Below are 13,287 nucleotides of genomic sequence, written 5' to 3' on the forward strand. Positions count from 1 at the left end.
GTTTGTGGGCTGCTGTTCGTGGTGCTGATGAGTGGTTGCCTTTCGGGCCTGTGGCTGCTTTTCCCAGCCCTGAAACAATGGGGACTCGCACAAACCCCTCCAAGCATCTGATGCAGCAGAGGAAGGAATGATATGGAAAGAAAAGGAAGGGCGCCTGGACAGAGGGAGAAACAAACGTACAAAATCTGCCGAGGTGGCAGCATCACAGACAGCTAGGAGGAAGCAGAGATTTGTATTGACATCATTTTCCAATAATTGCGCCTCTTAAGAAGTACGTATTTTGTTCTCACTGGGGGTGGAGCTCTTGTGCCATTGAAATAGTACAATTGATAGCTTTCGTTGTGCCCTCCCAGCTTCCGCTCCTCCTTCTTCAGATAGCAGCACCGGTACTTAGCTCTGGGTATCTCAACATCCCCACTAGATGAAATCTACTTGGGGGTTGATCAAGTTGCCCCATGCAAGTTTCCCTGGCCACATGACCCAAGTCAGGTCCACCAGGTACTTAGTCCTCTCTGGATTTTGAATTTTGAGTGGTTGAGTGCCGCAAACAATGAGGACCCAGACACCCTACTGTGGCTTCCAGACCTAGCTGTCAATCAACACACCCCTGTCCCACTGGCCTCTCTCTTTCCTGAACCTCAGGAGTCCTTTCAGGCTGAGGACTGCTACACTTGCTCCCTTTACCTGCGATTCTCTTTCCTCTTTATTTCTCAACTGGCTTCACTTTCATCCTCCAGACCTCTGCATAAATGCTGTCTTTAGAAGATTGAATCAACTTATTTAAAGTAGCCCTCTGGGGGAGCCAGGGTAGCTCAGTCCGTTAAGCAGCTGACTTCAGTTCAGGTCATGATCTCACACTCCGTGAGTCTGAGCCCCATGTTGGGCTCTGTGCTGACAGCTCAGAGCCTGCAGCCTGCTTCATATTCCGTGTCTCCCTCTCTCTCTGCCCCTACTCTACTCACACTCTATCTCTGTCTCTCTGTCTAAAAATAAACATTAAAAACATTAAAAATAAAGTAGCCCTCTAATTAAATTACTTTTAATTTTCTTACTCTGTTTTCTTTTCTTTTTTACAATTTTTATTTATTTTTGAGAGAGAGAGAGAGCGCGCACAGGCACAAGCAGTGGAGGGGCAGAGAGAGGGAGACACAGGATCTGAAGCAGGCTCTGCACTGTGAGTGCAGAGCCCAGTGGAGGGCTCAAACTCACAAACTGTGAGATCATGACCTGAGCCGAAATCAAGAGTCGGCAGCTTAACTGACTGAGCCACCCAGGTGCCCCACTCTGTTTTATTTTCTTGGTCCCACTCACTAGCCAACACCTTGTATATGTATTAACTTGTTTATTATAGTCTACTTCCTCTACACTATGATGTCACTCTCTGCAGTATCTGTAGTGCCTGGAACACTGCCTGGCCCACACTAAGATCATATGGTCTTTTTCTCCTTTGACCTATTAATGTAATGGCTTACGTTAATACATTTCCTAATACTGAAACATCTTCTGTTTTTTAGACTTAGGAGAACTGAGGCTCAGATATCTAGAAGGGACTTTTCCAAAGTCACATAATCAGTCTGTTATGTTTCTCTAGGTCCTTTCCTTTTTTGTTGGGATTGCAGCAAGAGGGTTCCAAATAGATCAAAGAGACATTTTAAAAAATTAAAAATAAGAAAAACGCATAGCTTAAATAGTCCAAGGCTAGCTCCATGTGTCTAGGGCACCATGAAATCAAGGACTTAGGTGCCTTCTTCCTGCCTGGCCACTTTCAGCGAGTGCTTTAGTTCCTATGTTGTGCTTTTTTTATCTGCCCGGTTTCACATCCTTGCCTGGTTCCACGTTAGAATTAGCAAGAAGCAAGGATGTATGGGATTTTTGAGGTGGAAACCAAGGAGCAGCCATTTTTCTTTGAAGACTGCCGTAAGTCAGAGACATTGGGAGACAGATTTAGAATTGGTGAAGGGTTCTGATTTGCCCTCGATCTTATTTTTCTACATACAACTCTCCTTCCCAACTGCTGGTCCTGCTGATCAAAAGTGGCCCCAAACCCACCATCAGCCATCTCACTTTGAACTCACAGAAGTGGTAGCCCAAAAAGCCAATAAGCTTCTAGAGAAGTTCCTCCCCCTTCGTGGTCTTTCTCTAACAATGGATGTGCCTAACATCCAGATTTCTGACTCACTCATCTGTCTCAGGGCTGTTTAATGAGCTTTCTCTGGTTCTTGATTCCCTGTTCAGATCTTTATCTTTCTAGCTAGTCCCACCATTTTGTAAGGTCTAATTTCTATAATAAATTCCTTATTCTGTAGTATTATAGTCACTTGAGTGGACTCAGGAATGAATCTTGCAGCCTCAGCCAAGCCTTCGGATCAATTTAGCCCCAGGCAGCAACCTCACGAGAGACCCAAAATAAAGTTTCCACCAGTATCATTTCTACCCAGTTTACCTAGTCTCTGTTGTTTCATATTTACTATGGCTTTACAGTTTGCATGGCTCAGGATATGAGAACAGAACGGCACAGAAGGGATATCTTTGGCAACTCATCTGGATGCACCTGAATCCACTTGGGACATCTCAGTCCAGACCAAAGAAACTTGGCAGCATCTGAAGAGTCTCAGAGGTCTTAAAAGCTCCTGAAATGGTACCAGGCCTCAGAATCTCTCTCCAGTTTCTTCCTCTGTATGAAGTGGATGTGGCACATAACAGCATGAAAGATACAGAGCAGATAGCCAGAAGGTGGTAGGCATGTCCTGAATGCACTTCTTAGCACATCTACAACAATGGGTGCTCACCACATGGTTAACTTCTATACACTTAGATGACTGTCTTCATCCAGTACGTGGCTGTTGCTGGTTGGATTCTTTGGGAAGCAGACTCTGACATGGAGTTTGGTCTGTAGGATAGTTATTAGGGAGTGTTGTTGGCATCAACCAACACCCATAGAAGGGAGACCAGGAAGCAGGAGTGGGTGGAGGAAGAAGTTAGCTCTGTGGCTGATTCCATACCAGCCTCAGCTAACTCCATGGGTGCTCTGGAGCAATATGGCTCACCAGAATTGTCCTGCATCTCCATCAATCGCTGAAGTGGGCTGCCCCAGAAAAGGCATGACCTTGGGTGAGGTGCACCCCCCCCCCACCTCTAACTTGTATAGAAAGTTTGATTCAATGTGCAATATTTTCCAGCAAAAAGGCAACGTACAGGAAGGGGTGCTGTACACAACTGCTACAGAAACAAACACGATGCTGGAAAAGAAATAAAAAAAGGTGGGATTTATTGGTGCTATTTTCCTGCACTCGAAACTAGACAGGCAGTTGTCATCAGCTCCAAAGTAGAAGAAAACAAAGCTGACACTGAAATAACAACATACAGGCTAATGTCAATATCAGTGAAATTTACTCACTGACTCACCCAACAGAAGGTCACTGCCAACAAGTGTTACTCTACACACCCATTAGTTAAATATACAATTTCATTTTTTCCAGTTTTTCTTTCTTTTATTTTATTTTATTTTATTTTATTTTTTTGTTTGTTTGTTTTTAAGTTTTAATGCAAAGCCAACATCTTTGCTATCCTGGTGAGCATGCCCTTTTGCTCAGAGGGTCTCCTTCTTTGTTGAGCAGAGCTGGACCCTGAGGCTGACAGCTGGGGGCTGGTGACACTCTCAGCCACGGGGCCTGCAATTCTGCCTTGAAGGAGGGTGGGGACGACAAAGCTAATCCACCACCATGGGTCACAGGAATCCCCACATCTAAGGGGTAAATATTATTTTAAAAAATTTTTTAATGTTCATTTTATTTTTTATTTTTTAAAAATTCTTTTTAATGTTTAATTTTGAGAGACAGAGAGAGCACGAGTGGGGGAGAGGCAGAGAGAGAGAGAGGGAGACACAGAATCTGATGCAGGCTCCAGGCTCCAAGCTGTCAGCAAAGACCCAGACATGGGGCTCAAACTCACAAACCATGGGATCATGTCCTGGTGGAAGTAGATTACTTAACCAACTGAGCCACCCAGGCTCCCCTAGGGGGTAAATATTATGGAACATGTTTCCTCTTCATTGGCTTAAATGTTTTTGATCCTTAATGAGCCTTTGGCTTTCGTTTTGCACAACTGAAGGGCTCACTGAAGCATCTTTCCCTAAAGAAAAAGGACTAAAACATGTCTTAATGCTAATTACAGTCAGAAAACTTTGGGCTTCCTCAAAATAGCAGTTTGGTCCTCTTTTCTAGCCTTTTGGATTTAAAAATTGTCAGGTCCTTGAAAATAGATGTTCAAACAAAAACTTTAACATGGATGTTTGTAGCAACACTATTCACAACAGTCAAGAGGTGGACACAACCCAATTGGCCATCAGCACCAAAATGTGTTCTATCCATACAATAAAATATTATTCAGCCATAAAAAGGAACAAAATTCTGATTCATGCTCCAACACTGAAGCATTTTGAAAGCCTTGAAAACATGTTAAGTAGAAGAAGCCAATCGAGGGGAGCCTGGGTGGCTCAGTTGGTTAAGCGTCTGACTTTAGCTCGGGTTATGATCTCACGATTCATGACTTCAAGCCCCACGTTGGGCTCTGTGCTGACAGCTTGGAGCCTGGAGCCTGCTTCAGATTCTGTGTCTCCCTCTCTCTCTGTCCCTCTCCTGCTTGTGCTCTGTCTGTCTGTCTCTCTCTCAACATAAATAAACATTAAGAAGAAGAAGAAGAAGAAGAAGAAGAAGAAGAAGAAGAAGCAGCCAGTCACAGAAGACCACATATCACAGTTGACTCTTGAACAGCGTAGGGGTTAGGTGGCACTGACCTCTTTTGTAGTTGAAAATCCATAATTAACTTTGACTCCCCCCAAATGTAACTACTAATATTTACTACTGACCAGAAGTCTTACCAATAATATAACCAGTTGATTAACACATATTTGGTGTGTTATATGCAATATATATTATATTCTTATAATAAAGGAAGCTAGAGAAAAGAAAATGTTATTAAGAAAGTCATAAGGAAGGGGTGACTGGGAGACTCAGTCAGTTAAGCATCCAACTCTTGATTTCCTCTCAGATCATGATCTTGCAGTTCATAGGTTCAAGCCTCATGTTGGGCTCCGTGCTGACAGTGTGGAACCTGCTTAGGATTCTCTCTCTCTCTCTCTCTCTCTCTCTCTCTGCCTCTCCTTTGCTCTCTCTCTCTTGAAAATAAATAAATAAACCTAAAAAAAAGAAAATTATAAGGAAGAAAAAATACTTTTACAGGGATATCCTTGGAATCTCACCTGGGTTCACCTGAATCCACTTGGGACATCACAGTCCAGGCCAAAGAAACTTGGCAGCATCTGAAAAGTCCCCCAGATCTTAGAAGTTCCTGAAACGGTACCAGGTCTCAGAATCTCTCTCCAGTTTCCTCCCTCTGTGGTGTATGAAGTGGTTGTAGCACATATCAATATGGCAGACACAGAACAGACAGCCAGCAGGTGGTAGGCATGTCCTCAATGTACTTCTTAGCACATCCAAAGCAATCCACACATGTTTATTGGGGGAAACATCCACATATAAGCAGACCCACACAGTTCAAACCCACTGTTGAAGGGTCACCTGTATATGCTTTCATTTACACCAAATGTCCAGAGTAGATAATCCATAGAGACAGAGTGTAGACTAGTGGTTGCCAGGGGCTGGGGAGGAAGGAGGGGGACTGGGTGGTGGCTGCCTAATAGATATGGGATTTCCACTTGGGGTGGTGAAAAAGTTCTGGAACTAGGTGGTGGTAACGGCCGCACAGTACTGTGACTGTAGTTAATGTCACTGAGTTGCACACTTCCAAGTAGTTGAAATGGCAAGCTTTATGTTATGTGTATTTTGCCAAAATAAAAAAATAAAATATTAAAAACTTATTAGGATAAATAAATATTTTTTTTAAAAGGGGCGCCTGGGTGGCTCAGTTGGTTAAGTGTTCGACTTCAGCACAGATCATGATCTCACAGCCCTTGAGTTCGAGCCCCACATCGGGCTCTGTGCTGACAGCTCAGAGCCTGGAGCCTGCTTTGGATTCTGTGTCTCCTTCTATATCTCTCTCTGCCCCTCCCCCCGCTCATGCTCTCTCTCTCTCTCTCTCTCTCTCTCTCAAAAATAAATAAACATTAAAAATTAAAAAAAAAAAAATACTTATTGGGTCCTGGAGCGCTTGGGTGGCTCAGTGGGTTGAGCGACCAACTTCGTTCAGGTCATGATCTCATGGTTCATGGGTTTGAGCCCCACATCCGGCTCTGCGCTGACATAGATGGATTCTATGTCTCCATCTCTCTCTTTCTCAATCTCTCTCTCTCTCTGTGTGTCCCTCTCCTGCTCACTCTCTGTCTGTGCCTCTCTCTCAAAAATAAACATTAAAAAAAAAACTGATTATAGTTAAAAAAAAAAAAAAAAAACTTATTGGTCCTGCAGTAGTCAGTCACATCACCTGGTGCTTCTTCCCCATTACCCTCCTGGCACCGAACGGCTTCCGCCCTGGTACCCAAAGCCCCTTTCACTTGGGGGAAGCAGACCCCAGAGGAAAAAGTCGGGTATCGGCCTTCCTTCTAAAACCTCACCGCACAGCAGACGGTGATTGTTCCTCAGGGAAATAAATCCCTGCAGCCCCAGCCCAACCGCCGCAGCCGCTGGGCCCTACGGTCGCAGCCCCTCCTCCCGCAGGGGGCGCACGAGCCCTACGGTGACCCGCTTGACAGGCGCGCCCCACCGAGGTCCTCTGGCCAGAGCTGCAGTCACACCCACCCCGCCGCCTCCCAGGCCAGATCTGTGGGTGGGTGGGGAAGGGGCCAGCCTCGGCCAAGGTTGGTGCTTGTTTTGTTTCCAAAGGAAACAGTTTCAACAGCAGGAGCCAGAACTTAGATTATGAAATCAGAAGTCAGGCCTTGTCGGGAATGGGTGAGAGGCAGTTGGGGGGTGGGGAGGGTGAGAGGAAGCAGGGAGGAGAAGCAAGAGGAGGAGGGGGAGAAGAAAAAGAGAGGGCCAGCCACCTTCACCCCTGCCCTGCTCTAGAGCCCCAACTCAGGCCTCAGCTGCACCTCTCACCTGGAATGTTGCTGTCTACTATTAAGTTATCCCTTATTATTTCCTGTGGAGTAGCCTCTCAAGGGGCAGCAACACAGCAGGGATTGAGACAGTAGGTGTCCTGCCCTCACAGAGCACATGGTGGGAGAGACAAACCTGCCCCCCCCCCCTCAAGAGCGACAGTCCAGAGGGGTCAGGGCTGGGCTGGGAGATACAGGCAGGGGGTCACCACCCAGATGGTAAGCTCTCGGGGAGTTTGGACAACCAGCCTCTCTCTGTTCCTCCCTGCCCTCCTGCCTCCCGCTTCTCCCTGCATGTCCTTCTCCTTCATCTCTTTACTCCCCCAGATTTCTCACAGGTATCTGCTCAGCTGAGTGGGAGGTTCACTCCCAACCTCCCCAAGCAGGCCTCTCTCACTCAGGAAATGTGAGGCTGGGAGAGCTGGAGTGTGTGTCCCTGAGCATGTGTCAACAGGAGCCAGGCCCTGGGAGATGGCTGCCTGCCTGGACACAGCTGTCTCCCCGACTGGGGACATGGTGAGGGAGGCACTGGGCCGCCGGGGTCACTGCTGTGTCCCCAGCGCCTCGCACTGTAATATTCTGGTGAAATCTAACGAAGGAAGTTTCCCTCCTAAAAGTATTTCCAGCTTGATATTCCTTTTTTTTTTTTTTTTTTTTTTTGAGAGAGAGAGACAGACAGACAGAACACAAGTGGGGAAAGGGCAGAGAGAGAGGGAGCACAGTATATGAAGCACATTCTAGGTTCTGAGCCGTGAGCACAGAGCCTGACACGGGGCTCGAAGTCACAAACCGTGAGATCATGACCTGAACCGAAGTTGGACACTTAACTGCTGAGCCACACGGGCGCCCCCGAGGTGGATATTCTTTACTCTGTTAATTCACCATAATTTGGGATCTGGTTCTTAACCTTTGTTTTCTTAGATTCCGTATTTGTGTGTGACTTTGAATCATCCAGTGCTGTGACTTGGAGCAAGTTTCTTAAGCTTTTTGTCTCACTTTCCCCATCCACAATCCCTCCTCCAAGGCATGTGGAGATTAACTGAGTTAATACTTGTAAGAAAGGCAGATAGAGCCACTAGTGGTCCAGGGGGAGCCTTATACATGAGTTTATTGTCTTTACCAATCAACAGAGGTTTAGTGAGCACATACTACATGCTAAATGTAGGCACAGGGGCTGTATAGCAAAGAATATGAAAATCAAAGTCCCTTCCCTCATGAAGGCTGTAAATTCTAGCAGGTGCAGCCAACTAAAAGCAAGCAGCATACCAAAAAATACAATGACTTCAGCCAGTGATAAACACTATGACGAAAATTAAGCAAGGAAACGTAAAAGGTACTGAATGATGGGGGCTGCTGGAGATTGGGTGCTCAGGAAGGGCTTCTTTGAGGAGGTGTTTCTGAGACTCAGCCATGGGAAGCTGTGGGGAGAAGCATTCCTGGCAGAGGAAATGCCTTGGTGAGGGCAAAAGCCTTGAGGCAAGTGCCAGCCTGAAGAACTTTGGGGGCCATCAATGACTCTTCCTGTCCAAATGACAGCTATGAGGACAGGGATTCTCATTGATTTATTTGTTGTTGTTGCAACTGTTTGCTTTGGTCCCTGTGGACCCCCATCCTTCAGAACAGCACCCAACATGTAGTAAGGTTAATAATAACCATGTGTGGAACAAATTAGAGCTGTACCTTCCAGGGATCCAGAATACTTGAGCTCAGTTTCTCCAGGTGGGCATTATGGAACCCCATGATTCACAATCATTTTGAGGGCATTCAGAGGCTCCTTCCAACAATTTTTGGACTCTGGATTAAGAACTCTCACTTCTGCAAATTTAGGGGGCACAATTTTAGGGTCCCCAGTTCTCTCTCTCTCTCTTGGGAGTGGAGGACTTAAAATGGCAGATTGGAGCCAGACAGCCCGGGTGTTGCCTCCTCGCTAGTGACCTTGACTTAATCTTCTGCATGCTCAGTCTCCCCCTCTGTGAAATGGAGGTCACAGTTGCCCTTACTGTGTGGGGTTGCTGTGGGACCAGCTGGGTGTGTGCAGAGTGCTCAGACCATTCCCAGACATAGTCAGAGCTCTGTAAGTGTTACCTGTTGTCCTTGTCACTGAAGCAGGTAGTTGGGATTACAAGGGATCAGGTCTGTCAGGGCCCGACACATAAAACGCACTAGAAAAATATAATGTCTGCTGGCTGTTCACTAGGCTGGGCCAGGTCGCCAGCCCTCTGAGGAGATCATCTGTCTGGTCCCCACAGTCACTCTGTTTCTGCCTCAGGCAGGTCTCTGTCTCCTTCCCTGGACTCTTGTGGCTCTTCTTTGTGTCTCTGTGTCCCTCTCCCTCACCTTCTATCTCAGGCTCTATTTCTTCCTTCTCTAGATCTCTCCATGTACCCAGGTCTCTCTCTTTGTCTGTGTTATCTCTGAGTGAGTGTCCCCTAACTCTACCTCTTCCTTCCTCTGTCTGTGTCTTTCCCTCCTGGGCTCTGTCTGTCTTGTGCCTTCCTCTGATTCCTTCTCCTTGCCACTCTGGGTCCCAGTTGACCCCTCCCTCCTGTCCTCTCCACCTCTCTCTCTCCTCATCTCTCTCTGACACTCTCTCTCTGTCCCCTGCCACTCTTTCTCTTGCTTTCTGTCACCCTGAGCTTGCTTTCTTTGCTCCCTTCTTACTTACATATGTTCTTTGCCCAGATCCCTCCCCTTCTGACTCCTGCCAAGTAAGACAGGGCTGATTATGTAATTGTTTGTTATTCCTACGGGCAGTGGGGGGTGAGGAGGAGACCAGGAAGGAACATTTTCTTTCTATTCGCCCTTCTTAGCTCTCTCTCTCTCTCTTTTTTTTTTTTTTTTTTTCCTTCAGTCCACCAACCTGGCCTCATAGATGCTCTCCCGGCTTATTCTTCCTGCAGAGATCGGGTAAATGCCTCCCTCATCTGTAGACAGAAGAAAACAGTTCAGACCAGAGGGCTGAGGACAAAGCTTTTGGAGGACAAAAGCTTGCAGTCATGGGGAGCTTCCAGGAGGAGATAGACAAGCACTTGGGCTGTCCCTCAGCCCCTAGAAAAATTGTAAAACAATGCAAAAGAAGTGTCAGTGGAAACTGGAGAATCATCCAATTCAGCTGAGCTTGGGTCTCTGAGGACAGAAGGAAGGATGCCTGGCTTCCAGCCCAGCCCACTGACTTTGAGCTTCAGCAAAGGAGACAATGCTTTCTTTTCTCCCTTCTTTCTGGGGACTCTTGGTCACCATGGTGCTCCTGAAAATTCTATAGGTCACTTCCCCACCCACCAGAGAAAAATAGTAAGCAGCTACCCTCCCAACACCCCCATTTCAGCAGCAGGGACCTCCACACCCCACTCATAGTCTCCCTAGTTCTTACCCCCTCTCTGATACATACCAGCTGGTCCCACCCCAAATCTTCCCAGGAGCCCCAAGCCAGTCACTGGTGGGAGATAGTTCCTGGAGGGGCAAACTGAGGTGCTAATAATCCTAACTCTGCCCCTGAGAGCCCTGTAACCTGGGCAAGCCTCAGCCTGTCCATGTGTAAAATGGAAATGATGCACAAAGACGTGAAGATCCATATGAGTGTGACAGTCGGGAATCTAGCACAGAGCTGGCGCATAGAAGATGCTCAGGAATAGGCAGCCCCCACCTCTTCTCCCTGCTGGTCTAGCACCCACTGGCGGTCTGTGCTGTGATCTGTCTATGACCTGCCACTGACTATAGTCTGCACTCAGCCCTGCTCAGTCTCTCTGCCCTCTCCAGTGTCCCCAGTTACAGTAAATTCCTCCCTGAGAACAGATTTCAAAGGGCTGAGGACCCCGGATTAGAGAGAATTGATTGTTGAGTGATAGTAATGCCACAGTGCTGACAGCTTTAAATACATCCAATCTGCACAAACATCCAGGTTTGGCAAGGAAGGTACTGTTATGGGTATCTCATTTTATGGGAATGGAAACTGAGGCTCAAAGAAATTAGGTGTCTTGTTCAAAGTCACACTCACCAATAAAGAAGCAGAGGCAGAGCTCAAACCTAGTTCTCCCTGACCCTAGAATATTCCATGACCTTGGACCTGTTCTCAAAATTGGAGGGTGCAGACATGAGTGAGGAGGGGCTGGGGGGGGGGGGGGATGAAGACACAGCACTCAACAGTGAGCTCAGAGGAGACTAGAAGTTACATAAACTCCACACCTGTGGCAACTCCCACGTGGGATCCAACCCCCAGGATTTTAATCCAAAGGTATTCAGGTTACTGAAGAGGCTGAATCTCAGGATCTCTGATTCCAGGGCCCATGGCCAAGGACGGTTCCTTCTTCCTGGTAACATGGACATCTGAGAGGTCTTTACCTCTTCCTGTCTGCCACATGTCTGTCCTGGTGATCTTTGCCATCTGAAAGCATGTGAATAAAAACAGCAAGTTGCCCAAAGTATTCATCTCTGCCACGTCCAGGAACCTGTCTGGGACCCCACTCACTATTCCAGACCTTCATAATAATGAGTGCATCAGCTGAATATCAACGGTGTTGTTTGCAGATTGTTTTTCTTTTGTTTCCCTATCAGCTCTGAGTTGGTCCCCAAGGCAGACACTGTTCATTGTTCCTCTATGTCCATTTACTCCTTCTAGCCCAAGACCATCCAAAGTAAGACTGCATTCCCCAGCCTCTCTTGCACTAGGCATGACATTGAGACTGTGCCCAAATGAGATCTGGGGTTGAAGGGGTGATGTGTGACCACCTCCACTCCCGTGCCCCATTGCCCTGCTGGTTGGAATCCAGTCCCAGCGCATGAGATGGTGAGCTGGGAAAATCAAGGCAATGCCTTGGGAAATTGTGGAGTGAAAGACGGATGAAATCTGGGTTCTTAGCACTGGAGCTCCCATATCAGCCTCTGACTGCTGACACTCAAACGGGCGTGTCAGAGATATGTTATCTTGCATAAGCCACTGTTATGTTTGGGTCTCTGATACTAACAGATACAACATTTATTCCGCTTATGACTACAACTGAACAGCCCTCGGCCCCAAATCTGTAGGAACCATACACCTCCAGCCTCAGAGAGATGTAGTACTCTAAGATCTATCCATTCATCCCTAACTACCCACCTCCCGCACCATTTTCAAAAAGAATTCACCCCCCCCACAGTGGTTCATTCAACCTTCCCTTCATTCTGCCCATCAACAGGCATTCTTCCCTCCATTCACATCCAACCAGGCAAACCTTTCCGGTATCATTCATTCTTCTCTCCTACTGGGCATCCATTTAGCCATCTATCCACTCTTTTGTCATTACGTCCTCTTATCCATCTATCAGTGCATTTATTTGTTCATCCTCCCCTTCACCAGTCCACACAACCTTCCGCACATTTGCCACCCTCCTACTCGCTAATCCATCAATCCACCCACATCCAGTGATTCTCCTCCATTTGTCCACCCATGCTGTTGTCCATCCTCCCAACCATTCATCCTCCTTTCCCTCATTCAGTCATACATGCTTCCACCCAGTCCTTGCTTGTATCCATTTCTACCAGCTTTGATCCTTCCCCCTCTCCATGTCACCCTCATCAGGAAATTCCACACTGACTGATTCACTTTCCCTCTTTTCCAGTGTGACCCTCTCCTTGAGTCCTGAGCTCTTTTTTTACTTTTTTTTAGGAGTGAAGAAGTTGGGGTCTGATCTCCTTGTCCAATTTTAGAAGAAAAGAGGAAGGGATTGGAAGGAACAATGAGATGAGCCCTTCTGGGGAGAAGGCACAGCAGGAAGAATCAGAAATGGGCTTCCAGGAGGTTCCAGATGATCCAGGCTGGGCTCTTCATCATCAATCATACACCAGTCTCATCCCACCACATAAGCTCACTCCCCATCACCGCCTGAACCACCACCCTATGTTCTCTACTCGAAGTCCTCTTATCCTGGGTTTCAACCCCCCAGGCTGTGAGAGACAGAAGGAGGGATGAAGAAGAAGGGGCCTCACAAGGATGTGACACAGGGACTGGTGTTGTCCCCACCCCACTCTCCCTACAGCATGGCTTGCCATGAATCTGGGCACATGAAGGAAGGAGGGAGATCCTTAAAAGAAGGACCCAGACAGATCCTATCATGTCTCCAGCCCTGGTCTATGAGTAGGAGGAAGCAAACACAGACATTAAGGTGCTAGCAGGTGCGACTGGTCAACAGGGAACATGGGAAGATCTTTTGCTACTTCTTGATGTTTCTGCAAGATTTGAGGTTGGGGAAAAAAGAGCA

At 47.1% G+C, this 13,287-nt stretch overlaps 1 long non-coding RNA gene across 2 annotated transcripts in view; it reads right to left on the reverse strand.

Annotated features, from left to right (window-relative positions):
• Positions 1 to 2,424: 2,424 nt before the first annotated feature.
• The window catches only part of LOC121011419 (uncharacterized), a 43,395-nt gene continuing 32,532 nt past the window's right edge, over positions 2,425 to 13,287 (reverse strand). The window contains exons 6-7 of one of the 2 annotated variants that reach the window (XR_005781616.1): positions 5,261 to 5,349; positions 2,425 to 3,239 (exon numbers count right to left, since the gene is read on the reverse strand). This is a non-coding gene — a long non-coding RNA (uncharacterized LOC121011419). Of the gene's footprint in view, positions 3,240 to 5,260; positions 5,350 to 10,446; positions 11,436 to 13,287 lie in introns of those variants that run through there. The other variant, XR_005781615.1, reaches the window with a different exon arrangement.

This window comes from Herpailurus yagouaroundi, unplaced genomic scaffold (assembly GCF_014898765.1).
Source record: "Herpailurus yagouaroundi ecotype Mexico unplaced genomic scaffold, PumYag 194, whole genome shotgun sequence".
In the NCBI taxonomy this organism is placed as follows: Eukaryota; Metazoa; Chordata; class Mammalia; order Carnivora; family Felidae; genus Herpailurus; species Herpailurus yagouaroundi.